This window comes from Podarcis bocagei (genome assembly GCF_964188305.1).
Source record: "Podarcis bocagei genome assembly, chromosome: 11".
In the NCBI taxonomy this organism is placed as follows: domain Eukaryota; kingdom Metazoa; phylum Chordata; class Lepidosauria; order Squamata; family Lacertidae; genus Podarcis; species Podarcis bocagei.
The window spans coordinates 53,541,037-53,564,395 of NC_138136.1; the positions used below are offsets into that span (position 1 = coordinate 53,541,037).

A 23,359-nucleotide genomic window follows, 5' to 3' on the forward strand; every position below is an offset into this window, starting at 1 on the left:
CACACTTCTTTGAAGTCTCTCAGCCCCACTCACCTCACAGAGTGTTTGTTGTGGGGGAGGAAGGGAAAGGAGAATGTTAGCCGCTTTGAGACTCCTGAAGGGGAGTGAAAGGTGGGATATCAAATCCAAACTCTTCTTCTTCTTCTCCTCACAGCGTGACCCAAAACTACTTGCATTAGCTACCAATCTACCATTCAGAGTGGTTTTAAGGATTACTGAAATAATCAGTTCTATGTGAAGGACTTCAAACACTAAAAAGCGAGAGAGAGCACAATATAAATATTTGGAAGCTAAAGCCATGATATTGACTTTGGTTAGTGCAAACCCTGGTTTGGAAGGATGTCTGAATAAAACCCCTAGTTGAGTTTTGTTTTTTAATTGACCAGACAACTCCTTTGGAGTCGGGGAGGTGTACACTACAAGGAAAGGCTTTGTGGAGAGCACCAGAGACTTAAAATGTCAGAGGGCTGTCAGAAGTCTCTCATTTCCTCTGTAAGCTCTTGGACTGGGAAAATAATTGGTAGAATGGGGTCGCCAATGTGTTGTCCTCCAGAAGATACTGAACTGCAGCTCTACCATCCCTGCCTATCCACCATTCTGTCTGTAGCTGATGGGAGTTCGAGTCCAGAATTTTTTTGAGGTTGCCACGTTGACTACCCCTGCAGCAGATGATTTTATCTCCCCCTGTCAGGTGGCAGAGGATCCAACCCCTACGGCAGGTTGCCAGGAATGGATAAGACAAGGAAAAGTTCTTACCAACTGCTTTTTATTCAATATTCACAGAGAGAGGCTCTTGGAATAACGGCATTGCCCTGAGTGAGTCTCCATCCCCTCTGCCTTTGAGCTCTTTGCTCTCCTACTTTCGATGCTTGCCAGGTTTTGGGAGAGGGGAGGTTCTGGAAAGACACTGTGTCTGTCAGCTGTTGCCCCTCGGCTGCTGCTGCTTCTTCCTCCTCCTCCTCTCCCATTATTTCCCCTCTGAGCTTTCCCCCTCATTCCCCTCTGAGCTGTGATCTCCCTCAAACCCCTGTTGTAATTCTGAACTGCCTCCTTCTCTGGAAGGGTCAGGCTGGGGAGGCGGTCTCCACCATTCCTCCTCTGCCCAGTCTCTGACACCCCCTGGCCACATTCTCAGTACAAGATATTGTTTGTTGCAGTTAGTAAACCTGGAGGATCAAGGTAAGCATGTTGTTCTCCCATCTGTTGCCAACAACCAAGCGCAACTTTGCAGCGTGAACATTTTTACAAAGCAATATATATTGGAGTTAATGGTTTTTGTATTGCCACCATAGAAACAATGGACCTGGACGCCTTTCCATATAAATCGAGCTGAAAAGAAGCACAGCTATCCTTCCCAGAAGTGAGCTGCGAGGTGTTTATTTTAAGCGAGCTCGAGGGCACAGATCTCCACTAGACCGCTTTCCAGGCAGCCTCTCTCGCACGTATATATTTGCCCACTCCACATAACCTCCTGCAAAGAAACAAATTGTCTGCAGGAATGCATGGGTGAATATTTACGGTTTAGTAAGTGAGCAAGAGGCATGGTGATAATCCAAAGAGGGCTCCCAATCAATAATACATGGCCAGAGATGAGTGGAACTGAAGTGAAAAGAAAACATCTCCTCTTCTCCACCCACCCTCCCACTGCGGAAAATATCAGTAATATTTTCTTTGTAAAATGGGATTTCCCTTGTCAGGCAGCTAGGAAAATAATGCTTGACATTTTCAGATAACAAAAATTATTGGCAGGATCTCTGTGTGCGGTGAATGTGTCTGCTCAGTTATTTATTTCTTTAAGCATTCACCCAGTCTAACATTTGATCAACTTCATCTTCATTCCCTTTTAGAAATATTTATTGATCCACCTCATCTTGGTTTCCCTTCAGCAATATTTGTTGAATAAAAAACTGTATATGCCTATTAGATAAAATACCAAATGGCACAATGAATCACTGGCGTTATTTACTTTGTTTTAAAATAGTTTCTTATATGTTTTATCCACCCTTTCTTCTATAGTGGAGTCCAATGGAAGATGCACATGGTTCCCATGGGGTCAACCCTAAGGATGAACAAATATGTCAGATCCAGTTTGTCTCAGCTTCTCATTTGTCCAGTCCTAAGTTCATTTCTCCACATGTCCACCGTAGTATATTTATAGTCCTCGTGAAAATTCACCAGAACTCTAGAGTGAATTTCTCCGAATATACACACTTTTGTGCAATGTCTCCTAATATACACATTTTTGCTGAGCACTTTTCTCTAATATTGCGCCTTTTATGTGTTGCTTTCATTAGTATATGTATTCATATGAATATCTGGCAGGAGAACTGCATTGCAAAATTCAGAGAAATGTGATTTTTGAAGGATGGCTGTTTTGGTTCGCATAGCATTTCAGAAAGTGAAAATTGGGCAAATTCAACTTTAAATTTGAACTGAATAAATTCCCACCCCATCCCTAAACACAGTTCCATGCACAGATCCAGATCTGCTTGTTTTCAGCAGAGTGGTTGCCTTATTTGCCTCCCAGGTATAATGAGGGATTCTTTGGGCTTCTTGCAAAAGTCCTCAGACATTTCTCCTTAGCAGAAACCTCAACTTTCACTGCAAAATCTTGCTTTAAGAGAAACATCTGAGACCTGTAACAAATCTACGCCCAGCACTTCATAGGGAGTCCTTCCATCAGGACCTCACATAGCATTGGAACCCTTGCCCATTTTGAGGGAGAATTTCTCAACTAAAATGATCCAGCTATTCTGAAAGCTTCCTTATCATCTCAGTGCCATCTCTAATCTTTCCTGTAGAGTTCTTCCTGCCTCCCATTCCTCAAACCAAACTATGAAGAAAGTTCAAAATCAGTTTGAGAGAAGGCTTCCCAAGTCCAGGGAGGCATAGGCAAATCTGTTTTTCTCAATTTCTCATCTCCCCCCCACCCAATTTTAAATTCAGCTCTTCATTTCCTCAGCAATTTCCACCCTCCCCCCAAAAAATCCTGATGAAAATTTATTAGCATTTTAGTGTAAGTTTCTCATAGTAAACACCTTTCTGAATGCAGTTTTTACTAATGCACATATTTCGTGCACAGTTTCTCCAAACATTATGTGTGACTTTTCACACACACACACACACACACACACACACACACACGTGTGCATCTTTCTCCAACATGTACATTTGTTTGATGGGAGCACTGCAGTGAAAAATTCAGAGGAGTGCCTTTTCCAAAGAATAAACTTGGGGATGCAAAATGTGTGTGCGCTTTCTCTTCCTGTCTCCGGGGGTTGGGGCAGATCCAGGAAATTGGGGTAAGAAGTGATGCGGGGGGGGGGCAACACCCAGAGCACTCACTCAAAAATCCAAATGTGCCCACAAAAGATTGGCAAACTCTGTCCTTAAAGTCTTGCCAACAGGAAATTCCCAGCAGAAGGATATCTGGGAACTGTGGTTTGCTTCTGGCTCCTTGAGCACAGGATGAAGTCTCCCATTAAACTAAATCAAATTCAACAGAGCTTATCTGGGGGGGGGGGGGGGAGAATCACATCCTGTCTGCTTCAGAGCATTCCGGCATTCAAATGCACCTTTCCACCCCTCTCTTATCTTATTTTGTTTGCCTGTAGGGATGATTTCAAGCCTAGCAAGAATCTAATAAGCAGGGAAAGAAGTAAAATGTCAGTAGAAGCTTATTAACACTGGCTAATTAAGAAGAGGGGAAATACAATAGAGCATACATCTGTCCCCCATGTGTAAAATGTAATATGCTGTGTTTGCACTAATAAAGTGGGCTAAATCTACTGCTTGCTATACTCTCTGAGCTGTTGTGTATTAATATTCAATATGAAAATGCCCAATCCAATTGAGGAGCTCCTTTTAATAAACATCCCCTATTTGCTTACCATACCTCTGAGGCCACACAGTGGAACAGGATCATTCAGGCTGTGCCACAGAGCTCTTGCATTCCTCTAACTGCAGTTGCATTTATTTATAAAATTGGACAACTGACTTTCTGACCCAAACCACTAATGACTACCTCCTGCTGCTCTTCATCGAACTCTTGTACGCTTTGCTACCGTACCTTCCACTCACAGCAGGGAGCTCTGCCTTGCAATGAGAGCTGCAGTGAACTGGGGCCCTCATCGCTCTTGACATATAGACCTGGAGCACTTGTAATGAAGAGGGCATGTGGTCCCTTGGGAACTGCAAAACAACTACAATCAGTGCTGCTCCAACTGGCCCAGAACTAAGGGCGGCTCAACGAGGTACAATGAATGTGACATGCTTCAGCGAGAGCAAGTGCTCCTCTTATAGAAGGTCCCAGGTTCAGTCCCTGGAATCTTCAAGCAGGGCTAGGAAAGACTCATGGATGCTGTACAAACCCCCGGAAAGTCACTGCCAATAAGTGGGTGAGAGAAACCAATGTTCTGACTGACTTATAAGGCAGGTGCTTATATTCCAAGGTGATGGCAAAGGGAGTTGGCAGAATTCTGGGCTCTTGCACTTCAGAATGTGTTGTGTGTGCAGGAATGTGATGTTTCAGGATGCTCTTTTGCATGGAGAAATGCAGCACAGAGGAATTAGCCTAGTCCACTCCTTGATAATCTATGTTTGCTATATCTTTCCACAAGGGCCGGCATTGATGCTGAAATCCAGCCTCGCCTGAGCTTGGTGAGTGCTGCTTTCTCCCGACTGAAGTGTTTGATTGAGGACCGGGACATTCGCAGGGAAACCAAAATGCTTGTTTACAAAGCTACCAATCTTACTGTATGCTTGTGAAACATGGATCACTTATAAACGCCATCTCCAACTCCTTGAAATGTTCCATCAAGTGATTTTTTTACACATCACTTGGGAAGACAGGTGAACTAATGGCAGTGTACTAGAAGAAGTAAAGATCATCAGTGTTGAAGCAATGATTCTTCAACATCAACTTTGTTGGACTGGTCATGTTGTGTGGATGCCTGATTATCATCTGCCAAAGCTCTACTCCAAACTTAAAAATGGAAAGAGTAATGTAGGGGGTCAACAAAAGAGGTTTAAAGACTCTTTCAAGGCAAATCTTTTTTTAAAAAAGTAGTATAAACATTGGCAACTGGGAAACACTGGCATGTGAGCGCTCCAATTGGAGAACAGCTTTTACCAAAGGTGTCAGACGCTTTGAAGACACTCGAACTCAGGACGCAAGGGAGAAACATGCTAAGAGGAAGGCATGCTTGGCAAATCCACACCACAATCAACTCCCCCCTGGAAGCCTATGTCCCCACTGTGGAAGGACGTGTGGATCCAGAATTGGCCTCCACAGTCACTTACGGACTCACTGTTAAAACCGTGTTTATGGAAGACAATCTTACTTGGCTAGGAGTGGTCACCAAAGAAAGAAAGATGCTATATTTGCACATTTATGGAGGATTCCCTCCCACCCTCATGGAAGCACATTTGGAAATAGTAACACCCATATTGCACCCACATCTGCAGTCTTTAAATTGAATGGCTTAGAGCCAGGCTAATGAAATGATGAAACTTCATGTAATGCACAAACATACACACCTCTGGTACCAGAACAGGCACTAAAGAAGATGGATGAGAAACTATTTTTTTAAAAAACACCAAGAATAGCCCTTTTTATTGCATGGCTTCCTCCTTTCAGTTTTCTTCTTTCCAAGATCCTAAGGCGATAACTCCAAAACAGACTCTGCTGCCAAATATCAATTCACTAGTTCATCATCCTGCATTAAATTATCCTCCAGTATCATAGAGCATTTGCCATCTAAACCAACAGTGACAGCTTAGATCACATGTCACAACCTATTGCCGTACCTGCTCTGAAATATAAGCTTTGCAGAGAATGCCCAGGTGATCCAATTGGCAGAGACAAGGATCCCCTGCAGAGAAAGTCTGCCTCCTTCTCTGTTTCTGATCTTCTTATGCAGCCACAAGTCAACAGGCTGACGGAGCACAGCAGCCATCTCTAGCAGGAGATGCCCAGTATTTATGGAGCCACAGTGCTACCAGGCAAAGGCACCCATGCTTAATGGGCCTGGAACTAGGCGTATGAGAAGAAACATGAATACCTAATGTGGATTTTGAAACAAAACACCACAAACTTCAGGCAGGGTTTTTGGAAATAACTGCTTTTAAGGAAAGGTCTTTTAATAATGCTTCATTGTTTTTAGTAGAATAGTCTGAAGATGAGGACTGGGGAAGGCATTCCATGGCAGATCACCTTCTCTCCGATGGAGAGCTGGAGGGCGAAGAGTCACAGCAGCAAGAATGTTGATTGATTGCACAAAACTGGAAGACTGGAGAAATACCCACTAAAGAACAATGGCAAGAGAAGTTGATGAACTATGCAGAACTGGCAAAAATCACAGACAGACTAAGAGAAAAAGATGAAAGCGACTTTGAAAAAGAATGGGAACCGTTTATATAATAATAATAATAATAATAATAATAATAATAATAATAATAATTTATTTGTACCCCAGCCACTCTGGGTGGCTTCCAACAAAGACCAAAAATACAGTAAATACTTGCAGAAACAAAGAAAGTCGATAGACTTGATGGCAGGATTTAAATAAACATCCACACTATTAGTATTAGAAAATGTTTAGAAGATAGAGAAATATTATGGTGTATTTACTTTTACTTTTATGTTTTTATGTTTGAATTTATGTTATTAACAACTTTTTCAGTTAGGAGGTAGCAAAGTGGGCGAAAAGAGAAACAAACCAGAAGTGGAAGTTGGGGGAAGCCCTGGAGCGGAGGGAGGGAAGAATACATTGTGAATGTTAAGAAATTGAGATGTATGTAATGAATGAAAAAGAAAAATGAATAAATTATATATATATATATATATATATATATATATATATATATATATATATATATATATATGAGACTTGGGAATGCATTCCATGGCAGATCAGCTTCTCTCCGATGGAGAGTTGGAGGGGGAAGAGACGCCCATTTTGTCCACAAAGAGAGAGACAGCAAAGAGAGAGACAGGAGCTGAACAGCTTAGGGGAGGAGTTACCCAGTTATGAGATAATGACAACGGAGCCAGAAGAGAGCTAGTTGAGACATCACTTGAGAGGGTGGGGGACCCCCTCTCACCACGGACTCGGAGGTCCAAACATATCAGAGAGCAAAGGAGTCAGAGGGAGGGAGGGACTTCCTGTTGGCGCCCAAAATGCTGCAGTAGTTGGAAGGAAGATTAGATTAGCCAACTGCCCTCCTTGCGTAGAGCTGTGTATTTGTGCTCACAACATGTAAAGGTAAAGGTAAAGTGACCCTTGACCATTAGGTCCAGTTGTGACCAACTCTGGGGTTGTGGTGCTCATCTCGCTTTATTGGCTGAGGGAGCTGGCGTACAGCTTCTGGGTTATGTGGCCAGCATGACTAAGCTGCTTCTGGCGAACCAGAGCAGCACACGGAAATGCCATTTACCTTCCCGCCAGAGTGGTACCTATTTATCTACTTGCACTGGTGTGCTTTCGAACTGTTAGGTTGTCAGGAGCTGGGACCGAGCAATGGGAGCTCACCCCTTTGTGGAGATTCGAACTGCCGACCTTCTGATTGGCAAGTCCTAGGCTCTGTGGTTTAACCCACAGCGCCACCAGCGACGCTGTAATAAAAGGACTATAAATCTATCAGCTGCTCATTAATTCTTATCTGTTGAAGTTACCGAAAGGAGGGGAGGACTCTCCATGCCTGACGGAAGATTTATTTACTAGATTTTAAATATTAGGGTTTTTTTATTGTAATGAGCTTTAAAATATTATCTTATATATGGTTTTAGTTTTGGGTGTTTTATCTGTGTTTGTTTTAATTTTTTGCGAGCCACCTCGAGTCCCAGATCTGGGGGGGAAAGGCACAATATAAATAAATAAGCATAGATGTTCAAGCTGATCTGGCATCACTTCAAGTGTAGATTTCTCCCCCTTCCCTGATATATTACACAGACAACCTCTTCTTTTTCCCTTGGATGTGCAGGAAGACATTCCCACTGATCTTTAATTTCAAATGATGTGTAGAAGTGTTTAAGAGGGATACTTTGCTAAGAAGCCATTCAAGACTTAGCAGTCACTGGAGAACATTCAGGATTACAAGGCTTTTTAGCCCACTGAACACAAAGAAGAAACAATTATTCCTTTCTAGGCCTTCAGACACAATACATTTTCAGCCAATCTGCTTCAAAGGAGAGCGCCCGCCGAACGACAAAGCCAAGCAGGTAAACTACAGTGTGGCTTTGTGTTCTCTTGCAGCTGCCAAGATTAGAAGCAATTTTGTTCAAAAATAATAATGTGGTTTGCGGCCTCAGGGACATTTTGTTAGAACTTTGCTACAAAGCTTGATGCTGTTATTGTTTGTTGCCATCATGCTGTTCATGGGTATGTGATATTTATGATTATGATTTTAAAAAAAAAATCACTGTTGGCATCTACTGTAACACTTAAACAGCAATAAAACCATTACCTTATAGAACTGTGTTCATCAACCTAGTGCCTTCCAGACAACTCCCATTAACTTCAGCCAGTATGGGAAGGAGCTGGGATGGGGTACCAGCTACAGACGGGGAGGAAATTTAATTCAGTTTGCATTTAAAGGTGAACCTAACTAATTTGCACTTCCCCATACAAACTGAAGCAAAGCCGTCCTTTGAATTTCACATGTCTCTGAATGTGGCAATGCAGTTCTCCTGCCAGAAAAAGTTATTTCTAAAATAGCATGCAGAAATGCATTACATCAGGGAACATTACTTTGCAAAAAAAAATGTCTACATTAGGCAAATTTTTATACAAAGAAGTCACACTAAAATCCTAACTGAGCTGAACCTAAGATTGGAAAAATGGGAGAAACTGAAAGTGACAGATTCATCCATTCCTAGCACCAATGAATACTGTTTCATAATAATGTAAGTCTTGTTCCTTGGCACTTTTTAATCTGCTTTGCTGGCACAGATGAACGTGAAACAACTTGAAGAAGAAGAGGTAATGAAAGGTAAAAGATTGTAGTTTGGAATTGGTGTTCTTTCACTGGAGAGAGAGAGAGAAAGATTCAGAAAGCTCCTTCAAATGCCCTAGTCATGACAGCACTGCTCTCAGGTGGTTAAAGGGAAATGTTGGTGCCTTTGTGGCATCGGCCATTATACCACCTCAGTGTTGGGATACTGCCAGGGAGACAAAGGCCATCATGCAGGCCATGTCCTCTGTGGTCGATCATCAGTCTCCTGTGGGAACAGCATTGGTCAATTTGCGACACGAGCCTCAAACACATTCCAGGACTCATGTACGCCCTTTTCGCAGAGTTTCCACAATGGAAGATTCACCCAGGAGGGCATATTTTACAGCTTTATTCAACATTGGTCAGAACAAAGGAAAAACATGACTGCTTGCTTCAGTGTTGAGGAAACAGCCAGAAAACAAAAGCTATATACAAAACGGAAACTCCCTGTGAGCAGGAAGTACGCAGGCTTGTGACACACAACAGCCTGCTCCCTTTTTAAGGAGGAACGGAAATATCCTAACACTCAGACCTATTTGTATGTCCAGCAACCAACATAAATCATGCCAAGAAGAGGCAGCAAAGATGAACCTCTTATGTAGACAGTTCCATGCACATCCCTGGTATTTGACGCAACAGATGCCACAAACATTTTGCAGTGCACCTTAAACTGGTTTGGAATAAGTCAGGCTCTTTCCTTCCGAAGTAGGAAATGTATTGTCCTCCTCCAAACCCATCCAAGTCCATTCATCCTCTGACACGAGCCTATTTCTCCATCTATTCCAATCTCCCTGCTACTTGCTGGAGGTTAGCCTTTCCCTCTTCCCACCTCCATAGAGCTCTGCAATGAAAGCCAGAGGCCAGAAATATTGAGATATACATTTCATTTCCCCAGCGTTCCATAATAGCTATAACTGTAGCACTAAGTTTCTCCTTTTCCCCATTGACAGAGCCAGAGGAACCTCAATAATGGGAACGATGGCTTCTTCTATGAGAACATAACAAAACAGGAAGCTGTCATAGGATGAGACAGGATATTGGTCCATTTAGATCAGTATTGTGCACATTGAGTGGCAGTTGACTCATCAGGGTTTCAGGCAGGGGTCTCTCCCAGCCCTGCCTGGAGAAGATTGAATCTGGAGCATTCTGCATGCAAAGAAGATACTCGAACTGCTGAGCTACAGGCCTTCTACAACTTGGGATGTTTAGAACAACTGATTGGTTCAAAATCGGGAAAGGAGTACGACAAGGCTGTATATTGTTTCCCTGCTTATTTAACTTATATGCAGAATTCATCATGCGAAAGGCTGGGCTGGATGAATCCCTAGCCGGAATTAAGATTGCTGAAAGAAATATCAACAATCTCGGATATGCAGATGACACAACCTTGATGGCAGAAAGTGAGGAGGAATTAAAGAACCTTTTAATGAGGGTAAAAGAGGAGAGCGCAAAATATGGTCTGAAGCTCAACATCAAAAAAACGAAGATCATGGCAACTGGTCCCATCACCTCCTGGCAAATAGAAGGGGAAGAAATTGAGGCAGTGAGAGATTTTACTTTCTTGGGCTCCATGATCACTGCAGATGGTGACAGCAGCCAAGAAATTAAATGACGCCTGCTTCTTGGGAGAAAAGCAATGACAAACCTAGACAGCATCTTAAAAAGTAGAGACATCACCTTGCCAACAAAGGTCCGTATAGTAAAAGATCTGGTTTTCCCAGTAGTGATGTATGGAAGTGAAAGCTGGACCATAAAGAAGGCTGATCGCCGAAGAATTGATGCTTTTGAATTATGGTGCTGGAGGAGACTCTTGAGAGTCCCATGGACTGCAAGAAGATCAAACCTATCCATTCTGAAGGAAATCAGCCCTGAGTGCTCACTGGGAGGACAGATCGTGAAGCTGAGGCTCCAATACTTTGGCCACCTCATGAAAAGAGAAGCCTCCCTGGAAAAGACCCTGATGTTGGGAAAGATGGAGGGCACAAGGAGAAGGGGACGACAAGAGGACGAGATTGTTGGATAGTGTTCACGAAGCTACCAGCATGAGTTTGACCAAACTGCAGGAGGCAGTGGAAGACAGAAGTGCCTGGTGTGCTTTGGTCCATGGGGTGACGAAGAGTCGGACACGACTAAACAACAACAACAAATGTTTAGAAGGTTGTAATGGTGGGGCTTGCAAAGGCCAGAGGGTGGCTTAAATTTCAGGCGTTTCCTCACATATGCACGTTTAATTTGCGTGCAACCACATTTATGTGTTGCACTGGGAAATAATTAAATAAATTGATTCAATCTGCAAAAAGGCACGGAAATAGCAAAAATGGCCCCCCAAAAAGCAGGAAACTGCAAAAATTGCATGAAAACAGCCTGAAAACAACTGGCAATCCTAGCTGCCTTTGCAACTGCAACTCCATGAGCCTTTGAGCTAACCTTTGAGGCCTGTGAAGAGTGTGAGAAAGGAAGTTTGGAGGGTTTTTCAAGAGGGTTTTTAGAGGTTTATAAGTTATTTACAGGCTTTTTAGATGGTGCTCCCTAGTCTACGGGTTTTCACATATACGCACCATACCCAGGAATGTATGTGAGGAGACGCCTGTATTTCAGATTACATACGCTTGTTATAGCTAAAGAAGCCCTTGATAAGTTTAATTAGCCCTAAGTACCTTCATGGACTTAAAGTTCCGTTTAACATTGTAAGTTTTGTTTTGATTCTTTAAAGGTCTAATTTGCCAGTGGTAGGAAAACAACTTGATATCTCAAAACAAAGTGTGACATCACAAACTGAAATGCAATGTCAAAACAAAAGAAAACACAATGTCAAGCAGAGCATTGTGAAACCAAAATACAGGGAACAAGACATGTTATTTGGGGATATGTCATTTCTAAAACTGGTTGTTAACATAGCTAATAGTGTGTGAACACTTTTGTTGGCAGAATAATTAATTAAACTCTGCTAGTCTGCTGAATTATTTCCTTCTCATCCCCCCCCCATCCCTTTTGTTGTGGCATTTTGAACATACGAGCCTGTGAGATCCAGCATCCTGTCTCACAGTGGCCAACTAGATGCCTGTGGGGAGTGCAAGCTGGACCTGAACACAAGAACAAGGAGGCAAGGAAGAAGGGCTACCCCTATGCTATCCACATAATCAGTTATCAGTAATCAATATATTCAATATATATTCATATATGCTTACACATAATCAAGGCTTACAGTATTTTATAATCCATTTTGAATCAAAGGGAAACTGTGCCTTAGCTAACTGCAAACTGCTTGGAACAGCAAAGTTAGGAACCGACCTTTCCCCTACAAACATCCGTGTACCCTGGACAAGGGGAAGACGTGAATCAGAGATTCTGGTACAAAATCCCCTCAGATACAGGCTAAATTAATCCACAGAACAGGAAGAGCAAAACCACAAAATCTCCAAACTCACTGTCCTGTCATAACTAGGGGAAAGGTTAGACTAAGCATCACTGCAAGCATCGGAAAGCAGAACTAGAACCCTGTGCTTGACCAGTGCTTGACCAGGAGCTGGTAGTGTGACAACAGCTTGCTGATTGGCTGATTCTCGCTGACAATATTGTGATTCCCTCTTGGTTGTCTCATGATCTATGATTTGCTGTGATTTGCTCAGGTATAAAGACCTCTGGATTTCTGTCAATCGGGGTCCCAGTTCCTTTTGGAAGAGATTCCAAACTGGGTCCTTATTGCCTGGCAATAAACCTCACCTTCTTATTCTCCATTGCTGAGTCTGCCTGATCCTTATTTTGCACCTAGCCAGTAACCACTTACTTTCACGTGCTTCACCCCCACTTTTTATGTTACTGCCAACTCATAAAATCGTAGAATTGTAAGGTTGGAAGGGAGCCCAATATCCCCAGTGGCAATGCAGGAACCACAGAGAATCCCTCTGCTTAAAAAACTCCAACGAGGGAGACCCAACCACCTTCCGAGGGAATCTGTTCCACTGTCTTACAGCTCTTACCATCAAAAAGTTCTCCCTGATGTTTAGCCGGAATGTCCTTTCTCGTAATTTGAATCCATTGGTTTGGGTCCCACCCTCTGAGGAGCAGAATACAAGCTTGCTCTATCTTCCATGTGATAGCCCTTGAGATATCTGAAGATGACTATCATACCACCTCTCAGTCTTCTCTTCTCCAGGCTAAACACACCGAACTCCTTCAACTGTTCTTCATAAGACTTCGTTTCCAGACTCTTGATCATCTTGCTTGCCCTCCTCTGCCCACTTTCCAGCTTGTCAATCTCCTTTATTTGTGGTGCCCAGAGCTTGACACAGGACGGCAGGTGCTGGGTTTGACCAAACCAGAATAGAGTCGTTTAACTATGTGTTGTGGGAAGAGAGTACTTCTTTTAGACTTGTACTGAATCTCCCAACATTCAGCTTCACTGAATTTCCACAAATTCTAGTATTATGAGAAAGGGAGAAAAATATTCCTCTAGCCGCTTTCTTCTTGCCATGCATAATTTTATCAATTTCTATCATATCACCTCTTACTTGCCTTTTCTCTAAACAATAATGTTCTAAACACTGCAACCTTTCTTCATAGAGTAAAATGAGAACTGAAGAATATTAAAGAGAATGGTAGGTGTACTATTGGATGGTTATTTAAATTTTCTTACATTTTGCAATTGTCAGTTAACGATCTTGCAATGTTGCCATCTTTTATTATTGCATTATTTACAACTACACTCAAACCAGTTATAAAACTGGCCAAAATTTTAACTTTTGAGAATTTTAGGAATGCCTCTATCTCAGTTTGAGTTTCATATGTACCATTTGGTTTATCTGCGAGTGCTCCCTCAACAGCTGCTGCGTTATTGAATATTTCGTACACAAAGACTGAGGTGGTGGTTGTTTTTTAATGCTTTTTCCTGATGCCTCTCCTGATGCCTTATTGATTCTTTATTTTATAGTGACTTTGTTCCTACTCAAACTTTTTTCTTATCAATTAAATAACGTTATTAAACTTTTTAAAAATTGTGTAACAGAAATAACAAACAAAAAGGAAAAAACTAAGAGAAAACCAGATTTTCCCTTCCCACAGTTCACAATAAATAGGAGGGGGGGAACTATCACAAACTTACATAACTATGTACAAAATCATACAGACAATTAGAGTAAGTTGTCAGTAAGTGAAAAATAGGTGCTTAGAGAAGTGAAAATACATTGTCTCGGAGTTTAGCACAGCAGCACTGCTTTTTTAATGGTCTGCTTCTCTTTCCCTTCCTTTTATAGATAGGTAGCCGTGTTGGTCTGCCATAGTCAAAATAAAAAAATTCCTTCCTGTAGCACCTTAAAGACCAACTAAGTTAGTTCTTGGTATAAGCTTTCGTGTGCATGCACACTTCTTCAGATATCTGAAAAAGTGTGCATGAACACGAAAGCTTATACCAAGAACTAACTTAGTTGGTCTTTAAGGTACTACAGGAAGGAATTTTTTTATCCTTCCTTTTATGTGCATAAAGATATCAAAGAGCAAACAAAAATCAGTTAGTATGTCCAAAGGTGAGAATACGCTAAAGGTGGTAAGCAACTGTTTTCCATTACATTAGCAAAGTTAATAAACGGGAACCTATTCAAACAAATGATGTGATCCTCATTTCCGTTCCTGGGTTGTGGATGAGCTATGGGCAATAAACCAGATTCAGATATTTTTTAATGTCTACTGCAAATTTCTTTAAATTCCTAGGAGTTTATCTCAGTGAAGACCTTACTTGGAAAATCAGTACAACCCAGGTGGTTAAGAAAGCCCAACAGAGACTCTATCTCCTCAGAGTATTGCAAAAGAACAATGTCAATCAACATTTGATGATCTCCTTCTACCGGTCCACAATAGAAAGTGTCCTTTCATACTGCATCACGGTGTGGTACGCTGATTTGACATCAACTGATAGGAAGTACCTACAGAGGGTGGTGAATACAGCCCAAGATATTATGGGCTGTCCCGTGAATCCACTGGATGAAATAGCGGAAGAACGTTGCCTCAGGAGAGTGAGGAAAATTCTCTGGAATGATTCACACTCTGGCCAGCACTTTCTTGATCTCCTGCCCTCAGGCATGATTAGTCGCACCAACATGGTAAAGAACTGCTTCTATCCGTGGGCTGTTAGGCTGCTGAATGAATAGATAACAACAAGGCAACTGACTTTCAGGTTTGGTGTGTGTGTGTCAGTAAACGAGGGGAATTAGGACTAAGAGAGCTGAGTGGGGGGTGCTCGTGTAATCGCACTGTATTGTTGCACAAGCGACAATAAAGTATTTCAATTCAAAGGAAGGAGGGAGGGCATGAGTCCAAGGTTTGTGCCTGCTTCTTTATGTAATGCTAAACCATGGTTTAGCATTCCAACTGACTAGAGTGGAGATCCATTCATCCAAGGCCTTTTGGTGGTGCAGCAGAACTTGCCCTCCCTCTCTTCTCCTCAAGTGCCCCTTACATCTGTTCTGGAGGTTCTCACAACTCTCCAGCACAGATTTGGGGAAGGTGCATGTGAGGAAAGGAACTTCCATTGGGCTAGCAGACATCCTTGAGGCAGCAGATCTACTTGGCTGGATACCATGCAAAATAACGTTTTGTTGTTTTTCTTTCGTTCCAGCTTTGTGGTTATTTTCTTAATTGAAAAGGCAGTGCACGGACAGCTTAAATAAATGTGAATTTCTGAAACCTGGACTAGTTTGTGTCACATGGTGGCATGGAAACAGGAGTTTAAGCCCTTTTGTCTTAGGCTTGACCTGTTTATTTCCTCAACCAAAAGTGTCTAGAGATACAGTGGTCCCTTGGTTCTCAAACTTAATCCGTTCCGGATGTCTGTTCCAAAACCAAAGCATTCCAAAACCAAGGCTCACTTTCCCATAGAAAGTAATATAAAACGGATTAATCCATTCCAGCCTTTTAAAAACAACCCCTAAAACAGCAATTCAACATAGATTTTACTATCTAACGAGACCACTGATCCATAAAATGAAAACAATAAACCGCGTACAGTGGTACCTCGGGTTACATACACTTCAGGTTACAGACTCCGCTAACCCAGAAATAGTGCTTCAGGTTAGGAACTTTGCTTCAGGATGAGAACAGAAATTGTGCTCCGGCGGTGCGGCAGCAGCGGGAGGCCCCATTAGCTAAAGTGGTGCTTCAGGTTAAGAACAGTTTCAGGTTAAGAACGGACCTCTGGAAGGAATTAAATACTTAACCCGAGGTACCACTGTACTGCAGTCACACAGTCAATCAATCAGTAGCTGAAGTGGGTTCCACACAGTCACAAAAACAAAACAAAAACGCAAAATAAATAGCAAAAAGAGACAGAACTCAGTGTAACACTCAAAATGGGGCACGTTCAGCTTCCGAAAAAGGTACACTTACTTCTGGTTTTGCAGTGTTTGGGTTCCAAGCTGTTTGAGTACCAAGGTATTTGAGAACCAAGGTACCACTGTAGTGCCATGAAAAAGTCTTGCATCAAAAAGAAGGTCACACAAGGGACACGTATCTAATGAAGTCTCCCTTAGTCGCATTTGTGTTGGGGAGTTTTGTTTGCAAAGTGAAAACAGTCCGTTCATAACATAGCTATATTAGACCCTCCATTCTCAAACGCCTTTTTTTTTTTTTTAGTGGGAGATTTAATTTGAGCAATTCATTTCTTCTCCCTTTAAATGCTACTTCATTTCTTCTCCCTTTAAATGCCCCTCCATTTGCATCCCCATCTCCCATTGCTCTTCCTTCTGCTGTTGGAATGCATTCAGAGAGGGCATTGAGGAGTGTCTATTATAAAACCAATAAGAAGAGAGGAGACCTTATCTGTGCAATTAATCTTTATAGCTATCTGCTGCATTCAATCTCACCTGGCAGTTTTTCTGTTATTTTAAAACTTTAATGTTACCAAGTTAAAAAATAAATAAATCACAAAATAATTGCCTTCCATGGTTCCAGTAGTAGATAGGTAGCCGTGTTGGTCTGCCATAGTCAAAATAAAAAAATTCCTTCCAGTAGCACCTTAAAGACCAACTAAGTTAGTTCTTGGTATGAGCTTTCGTGTGCATGCATGTGTATCTGAAGAAGTGTGCATGCACACGAAAGCTCATACCAAGAACTAACTTAGTTGGTCTTTAAGGTGCTACTGGAAGGAATTTTTTTATTTTCACAAAATAATTGCATTTGCTTCTTAGGATTATTTTTATGTTTTAATTTCTGCTCTTACAGCTTTGGTTGTAGGGAAAACCTCTGTTGCGGTGCATTAACTGCACTGTGCTGTCTCGAAAGAAGCTCGCACCAAGGAGGTAAATAAGAAGACACAAAGGAAGACCTCATAGTGATGTTCAGGGAAAGGCCAGAAACATGAATGTTTGATGGACTGCTGTTCTCAGATACTCTGCAGAAAGGACAGCAATCATTTTAAGGAGGAGGTGTGCCTGAAAGGACAGAGGGAAGGTGCTGCGAAACAAATTGGTGCATCCATAAATTCATAAAACAAGCACTAGGTGCTGTGATTCAAACGGGGGTTTCAATAAATATGGGCGGAACCTAGGTATAGGCAAACATGTCAATTTATGCACCTCAAAGAAGACACACCAGTAGGTCATGGAGGTGCGTGATCTTGGAAAATGCAAAGCTTGCCTGGGGGTACAGGGATAAGTAAACTTCAATTGCTTATTCTGGCTATGTATGGAGCTCTTGAACCAATATCAACACACATTTGGGGGTAAACAAATGCAGAAGTCTCCCTGCAGCTAATGAAAGCCAATTGGGTAGGGAGCTCCTTGCCACCTTTGAGATGGTCCTCTCCTTCCTCCTCTCCCCATCTACTTTCTTTAGCCATCTTTTCTAGGAAGGTCTTATGAAGTAGCTCACAAAGTCCAGCTGTTGCCTTTGGGTACTGAGGAAGCTCTTAGGAAGGGCTGTAGCTCAGTGATAGAGCATGAAGAAGACCCAAAGTTAAATGCCCAGCATCTCCAGAAAGGATTTGGAAAGACTCCTGGTCTGGAACACTGGAGGGCAGATTCCAGTCAGGATAGATATTACTTGTCTTGCTGAACTATTGGCCCAATAATGTTACAAATTTTCCATTTGGCTAGCATCTGGTCATCTGATTTGTTTTTATTTTATTTTATTTTTCAAAATGTGTGGGAAGATACATCCCTGTCATACTCAGCAGTGAAGAATATATACTTAAATTCTGGGAATCAAAATTTAAAAAGGATATTGACAAGGAACATGGAACATGTAGAGGAGGCCAACCAAGATTATTAAGGGTCTGGAAACCAAGTCTTATGAGGAATGGTTGAAGGAGCTGGGTATGTTTAGCCTGGAAAAGAGGAGACTAAGAGGAGATATGGCAGCCATCTTCAAATATCCCAAGGGCTGTCACATGGAAGAAGGAACAAGCTTATCTTCTCCTGCTCTGGAGGGTAGGACTTGAACCAATGGCTTCAAGTTACAAGAAAGGAGATTTCTTGTAAACTTCAGGAAGAATATTCTGAGAGTAAGAGCTCTTTGACAGTGGAACAGACTCCCTTTGGATGTGGTGGACTCTCCTTTCTTGGAGATGTTTAAATAGAGGTTAAGTAGAGCTTTCTTTTTTTTAAATATAATTTTTATTAACCGACCAATCAAATCAAATCACATCACATAAATTCCGAATTACAAAGCCGAATTATAAATTTTTGTTGAGGGGACCCATATTTCAAGTTTCAAAGGGGGATTCCGATCATCTTCTTGCTACTGCGTTCATATCCAAATCAGTCCAGATAAAGTTCATAATTCTATCCAGTCTTATCGTGCTGTTTCCATGTCTCATCTTGTTCATACATTTTTCTTTTTCCTTTATGCTCTAATCTACTTAAGCAGATAAACACCAAATATATCCTGTGTGGATTTTTCCGTTCGACCAATCCTCATATCATGATGGTTTCCATATATCATCATTTTCATAAATAACATCGCTCTTTCCATCATTAATCTCAGGGTCTGTCGTTCTTAAGTCCCACTGAGGAGTCTCACCCACAGTATAAAAACAGCTCTTTCCTCCTCCCAGACTCAAGTCCTCCGACAGAGCTTACCAATATGGCGACGGTATTTTTAACTGCATCATTCCAGAGCTCTTAAACTTTCCACTCTTTTCTTAAAACATGCTTTGGTTAGAAACTTTATCTCCACACAGTCGTAAATCCACAGCTTAAGTCATTAAAGCGGCATTTCTGACTTGTGTGGGGGGTCTTGTTTAATCACATAGAGGAAAGAAAGAAAGGTTTTTTTCCCCTCCCCCATCCAGTCCCTTTGCCATACCGAGTCTTGGCTGTCTTCTCAAAATTGATTCTTGTTCTTCCGACTCGTCTTGTTTATCAGAGAACTCTTCAGTTAGCAGTCTTTACTCCCCCTCCTTCCTTGAAATATGTGCATTCGCTTCTTCCTAATTGTTCCTTTTGAAGTTCTTGCAGCTAGTGGCGCAGATCAGAGACGGCGTCCAAGAGCGCCGAAATCCACAGGAGGGCATTCTGCCTAGTGCCCCCATCCCCTCAAATTTGGGGGTGGTATAGGGCACAGCAGGCAAGGGCAGCCCCCCCCCCAATCCTGGGGGGGGGTAGGGAGGCTATTTACTCCCATCACAGCCTCCTAGTTACCCCCTGTGGGTCGGAGAGATGTTATTGTCAGCCATCTTCCGATGCGCCCCTAGTGGCCCCTCCGAGGTTAAGTAGAGCTTTCATTGAGATTCTTGTATGGCGGGGGTTGGACTAGATGACCCTCAGGGTCCCTTCCAACTCAACTATTCTATGATTCTGTGATTCACATCTAGTTCAATGATGCCTGGGTGTGCATCATTGGCCCAGTATACCTGAAGGAGTGTCTCCACCCCCATTGTTTTGCCCGGATACTGAGATCCAATGCCGAGGGCCTTCTGGAAGTACCCTCACTATGAGAAGCGAAGTTACAGGGAACCAGGCGGAGGGTCTTCTCGGAAGTGGCACCCACCCTGTGGAACGCCCTCCTACCAGATGTCAAAGAAATAAACAACTATCTGACTTTTAGAAGACATCTGAAGGCAGCCCTATTTAGAGAATCTTTTAGTATTTGATGAATTATTGTATTTTAATATTTTACTGGAAGCCACCCAGAGTGGCTGGGGAAACCCAGCCAGATGGGCAGGGTATGAATGAATGAATGAATGAATAAATTAATTATTATTATTATTATTATTATTATTATTATTATTATTATTATTATTATTATTATTATTATTATTATCTGGCTGGTGCATGTGGCCTGTGACCTAGAAAGGAATCTGCAATGAAAGCTACCCTGCCTTACCGGCACATTTTTCTTTTCATTTTGCTGGTAAATAAGAAAGGATTGTCGTCTGACTGTTTTAACATTTACATATCATTTTAAGAGAACCTATTTGAAATTGTAACTTGGCATTTGTGGAAAACAGTGAAAATACACTCCTTTATTTTTAAAGCCATTGGCTCAAACAGGTGGATTTGGTCCTGGAGATATAAAATGAAAAACTAATAGACAAATGAAAAAGAATGGGAGAAGGCGCCAGTAATAACCCAGAGTCTGGGTCAATTGATATTACCACACTTGTATTCACAAATATACCTGTGCTTTAAGGATTTTACAATCCAGAAAATAAATAAAGACCAGACCAAGAGAGCATGGAAGTCTGCAGCTGGCCCTGATGACATGAATCATATATCAGCATTTTAGGGGGACTTGAGGGGTCTTACGGAATCAATGATGGGGATTTTCCTCTCTTTATTGTGCTTCGTTTTTTAATAGTTGAAATAAAATAGCTAGCAGCTTTGAAATAAAAGAGCAGGCTGATTTTATTGAGCAGTTTACAAAAGAGAAAGAGGGATGGGGGAAGCCCTGCTCCTCTTCACCCTCCTCCTTAAAAAGTCCCATTTTGGGGGGCTGAATTGTGGTTCCTGAAACTGCCCACCAGAACAGGTGCCCCAAATTCACCATTTGCAAATGGGGTGGTAAATAGGGAACAATTGTTTCAGCACACGCCTAAAGCATTCACAGACACAAGGATTTGTAATTTTATTATTTTTTATGCCGCTCACCACAGTAATACTTTTCTTTTAGCATTGACAATATTCTCTCTCTTTTTTAATTGCCCATAAAAAATAACATCAGAACAAACGCTCAATAAAGATTGGACATCATATAACCTCTCTGCAAGCTTTGTGCAAATAAATAAGGGATTCATGCTCAATAAACAGGTTGTGTGTGGGAGCTCTGAGATGGTAAACCAGTGTCACAGCTCTATTACCTTAGACTGCAGGTAGTGACATAAAAGGTTCAATAGTCCCACAAACAAACAAACAAACAAACAAACAAACCACTCCATTTGTAAGACTAGCAAGTCAGTGAGGAGGATTTCCAGCCTAGGAGGTGTTTTGTTTGTTTTTTAAGTTATTAATGTTGTCATTGTTATCATTCTTTTATTATTAATCATAATCTCCATCACCTGCTATACAATCACCCAGCGCTTTTTTCGGGGGAGGATGCAGAGGTACGTATACCCCTAAACATTTTGTGAACCTTTGTACTTTTGTCCATTTACAGTGGTACCTTGGGTTAAGTACTTAATTCGTTCCGGAGGTCCGTACTTAACCTGAAACTGTTCTTAACCTGAAGCACCACTTTAGCTAATGGGGCCTCCCGCTGCCGCCACGCCGCCAGAGCACAATTTCTGTTCTCATCCTGAAGCAAAGTTCTTAACCTGAACACTATTTCTGGGTTAGCGGAGTCTGTAACTTGAAGCGTATGTAACCTGCAGAGTATGTAACCCGAGGTACCACTGTATTGTATTTATTTTTTCTGATTTGAACTATAAAATGGTGATTTTCTTGAGTCAAAATGAGAGTACCCCTAAACATTATTTTTTTGGGGGGGGGGGTACTGCAATCATCTCAAGGCAATGTACAATAAAAAAAGTTCAAAGCATAAACACCAGCAGGTGCATTGAAAATCCTACTAAACAGACACTTGTGGCAAAGCACCATCTACCCAAATTCACACAGAGACGTCTTCCAAAAACTCATCTCAAACCCGAACACCGTGTTAATGGAAGACAATCTTACTTGGCTACGAGTGATAGCCAAAGAAGTAGAGGGACTCATATATTAGTAGCAACTCATTGAACTTGGCCGGGCAGCACATTGACAAACAGTGCCAACTTGTAAGCAGGGTGTTATATTCTTTTTCCTGGTACCTTGGGGTTTTTATTTCAGCTTTCTCTATGGAGGAGTAGTCCACCATATGACCAGCAACCAAAATGTGAAGTAGTACAGTTTAGGCACATATTTATCACCACAGAGGGAACTAGACCGAAAGCCAGGAGATTTGGACCCTACCTCCAGGATAGCTCCAAAGTCCATGCTTCTGACTAACACTGTCTCCAGGATGTGCTTCCTATTAACTATACCAACACCAGCAGCCAGTCAATTAAAAAAAATAATAATTAAACTCTGGATTGGTTGAGTTGCCGGGATCAAAAGATGACAAAGGTCAGAACTTGGGGAGATTAAAGGAAGAAAATGATTTTATTTTATCATTGCAGCGACTTAATCCCTTCCAGATGGATATGTGGACAATGATTGTTTTGTGAGATTTGTTTTTAGTTACACACACAAACACACACACATTCAGGGTCAGAGAAATTGTGGGGCTGAATTGCTTCTCAAATTCTCCAAGCAGAGATGCTATCCCAAACAAAGCGCCTGTTTCTCATGCAGCCAGGTAAAACCAGAGAAGCCATATGGAGGACACACATGTCAGTTCTCTGTCAGCTTCCAAACCAACCTAGTTCTGTTCATTCATCTCTCACTGGGCTACAGATACTTAATAAGTGCTTGCAGTTTCCATGCATGTATTGGAAGGCTGCATACGGATGCCTGCTTCAATGGTAACAAAACCCAACACATCACCCAACACATTCAAAAGCTTCATGCTTCTGCCAAAAAAAGCAGCCTCTTCATACTCGAGGGTCAAATCACTGTCTCCAAGTTAATTCAAGTTATTCGTCTTCTCCCCCACTCCTCCAGACCACTCACTAACTTCTGTTATTCAGTTTTTCAGCAAACAACGTGTCAGGAGAGTAGGAGGTCAAGAGTACCAGATGTCAAGGAGTGGTGAGCAATTCCATGTAGAGAATGTCTGACAAACAGCAATGGTTGTATCCATCCATCTGGGGCACCCATCTTATTTATTATCAACTATACCTCTGAACTATGACTTGATGTAGTTTTGTTCCCACTTAGGCATAGGAACAAAGATACAGGATTATACTGAATCAGACCATAGGTGCATCTAGCCTGCACAGACTGGAATAACTCTCCAGGGTTTC

At 41.9% G+C, this 23,359-nt stretch overlaps 1 protein-coding gene and 1 long non-coding RNA gene across 5 annotated transcripts in view; one reads left to right on the forward strand and one right to left on the reverse strand.

Annotated features, from left to right (window-relative positions):
* DCC (DCC netrin 1 receptor) overlaps positions 1-23,359 on the reverse strand; it is a gene marked incomplete at its 5' end in the record, with an annotated part of 959,801 nt that overhangs the window by 404,140 nt on the left and 532,302 nt on the right. The gene's annotated exons all lie outside the window — the stretch shown is intronic.
* LOC308597428 lies at positions 7,062-15,269 on the forward strand. Its single transcript, XR_014012973.1, has 3 exons — positions 7,062-7,265; positions 7,984-8,221; positions 14,477-15,269. It is a non-coding gene; the product is annotated as an uncharacterized lncRNA (long non-coding RNA).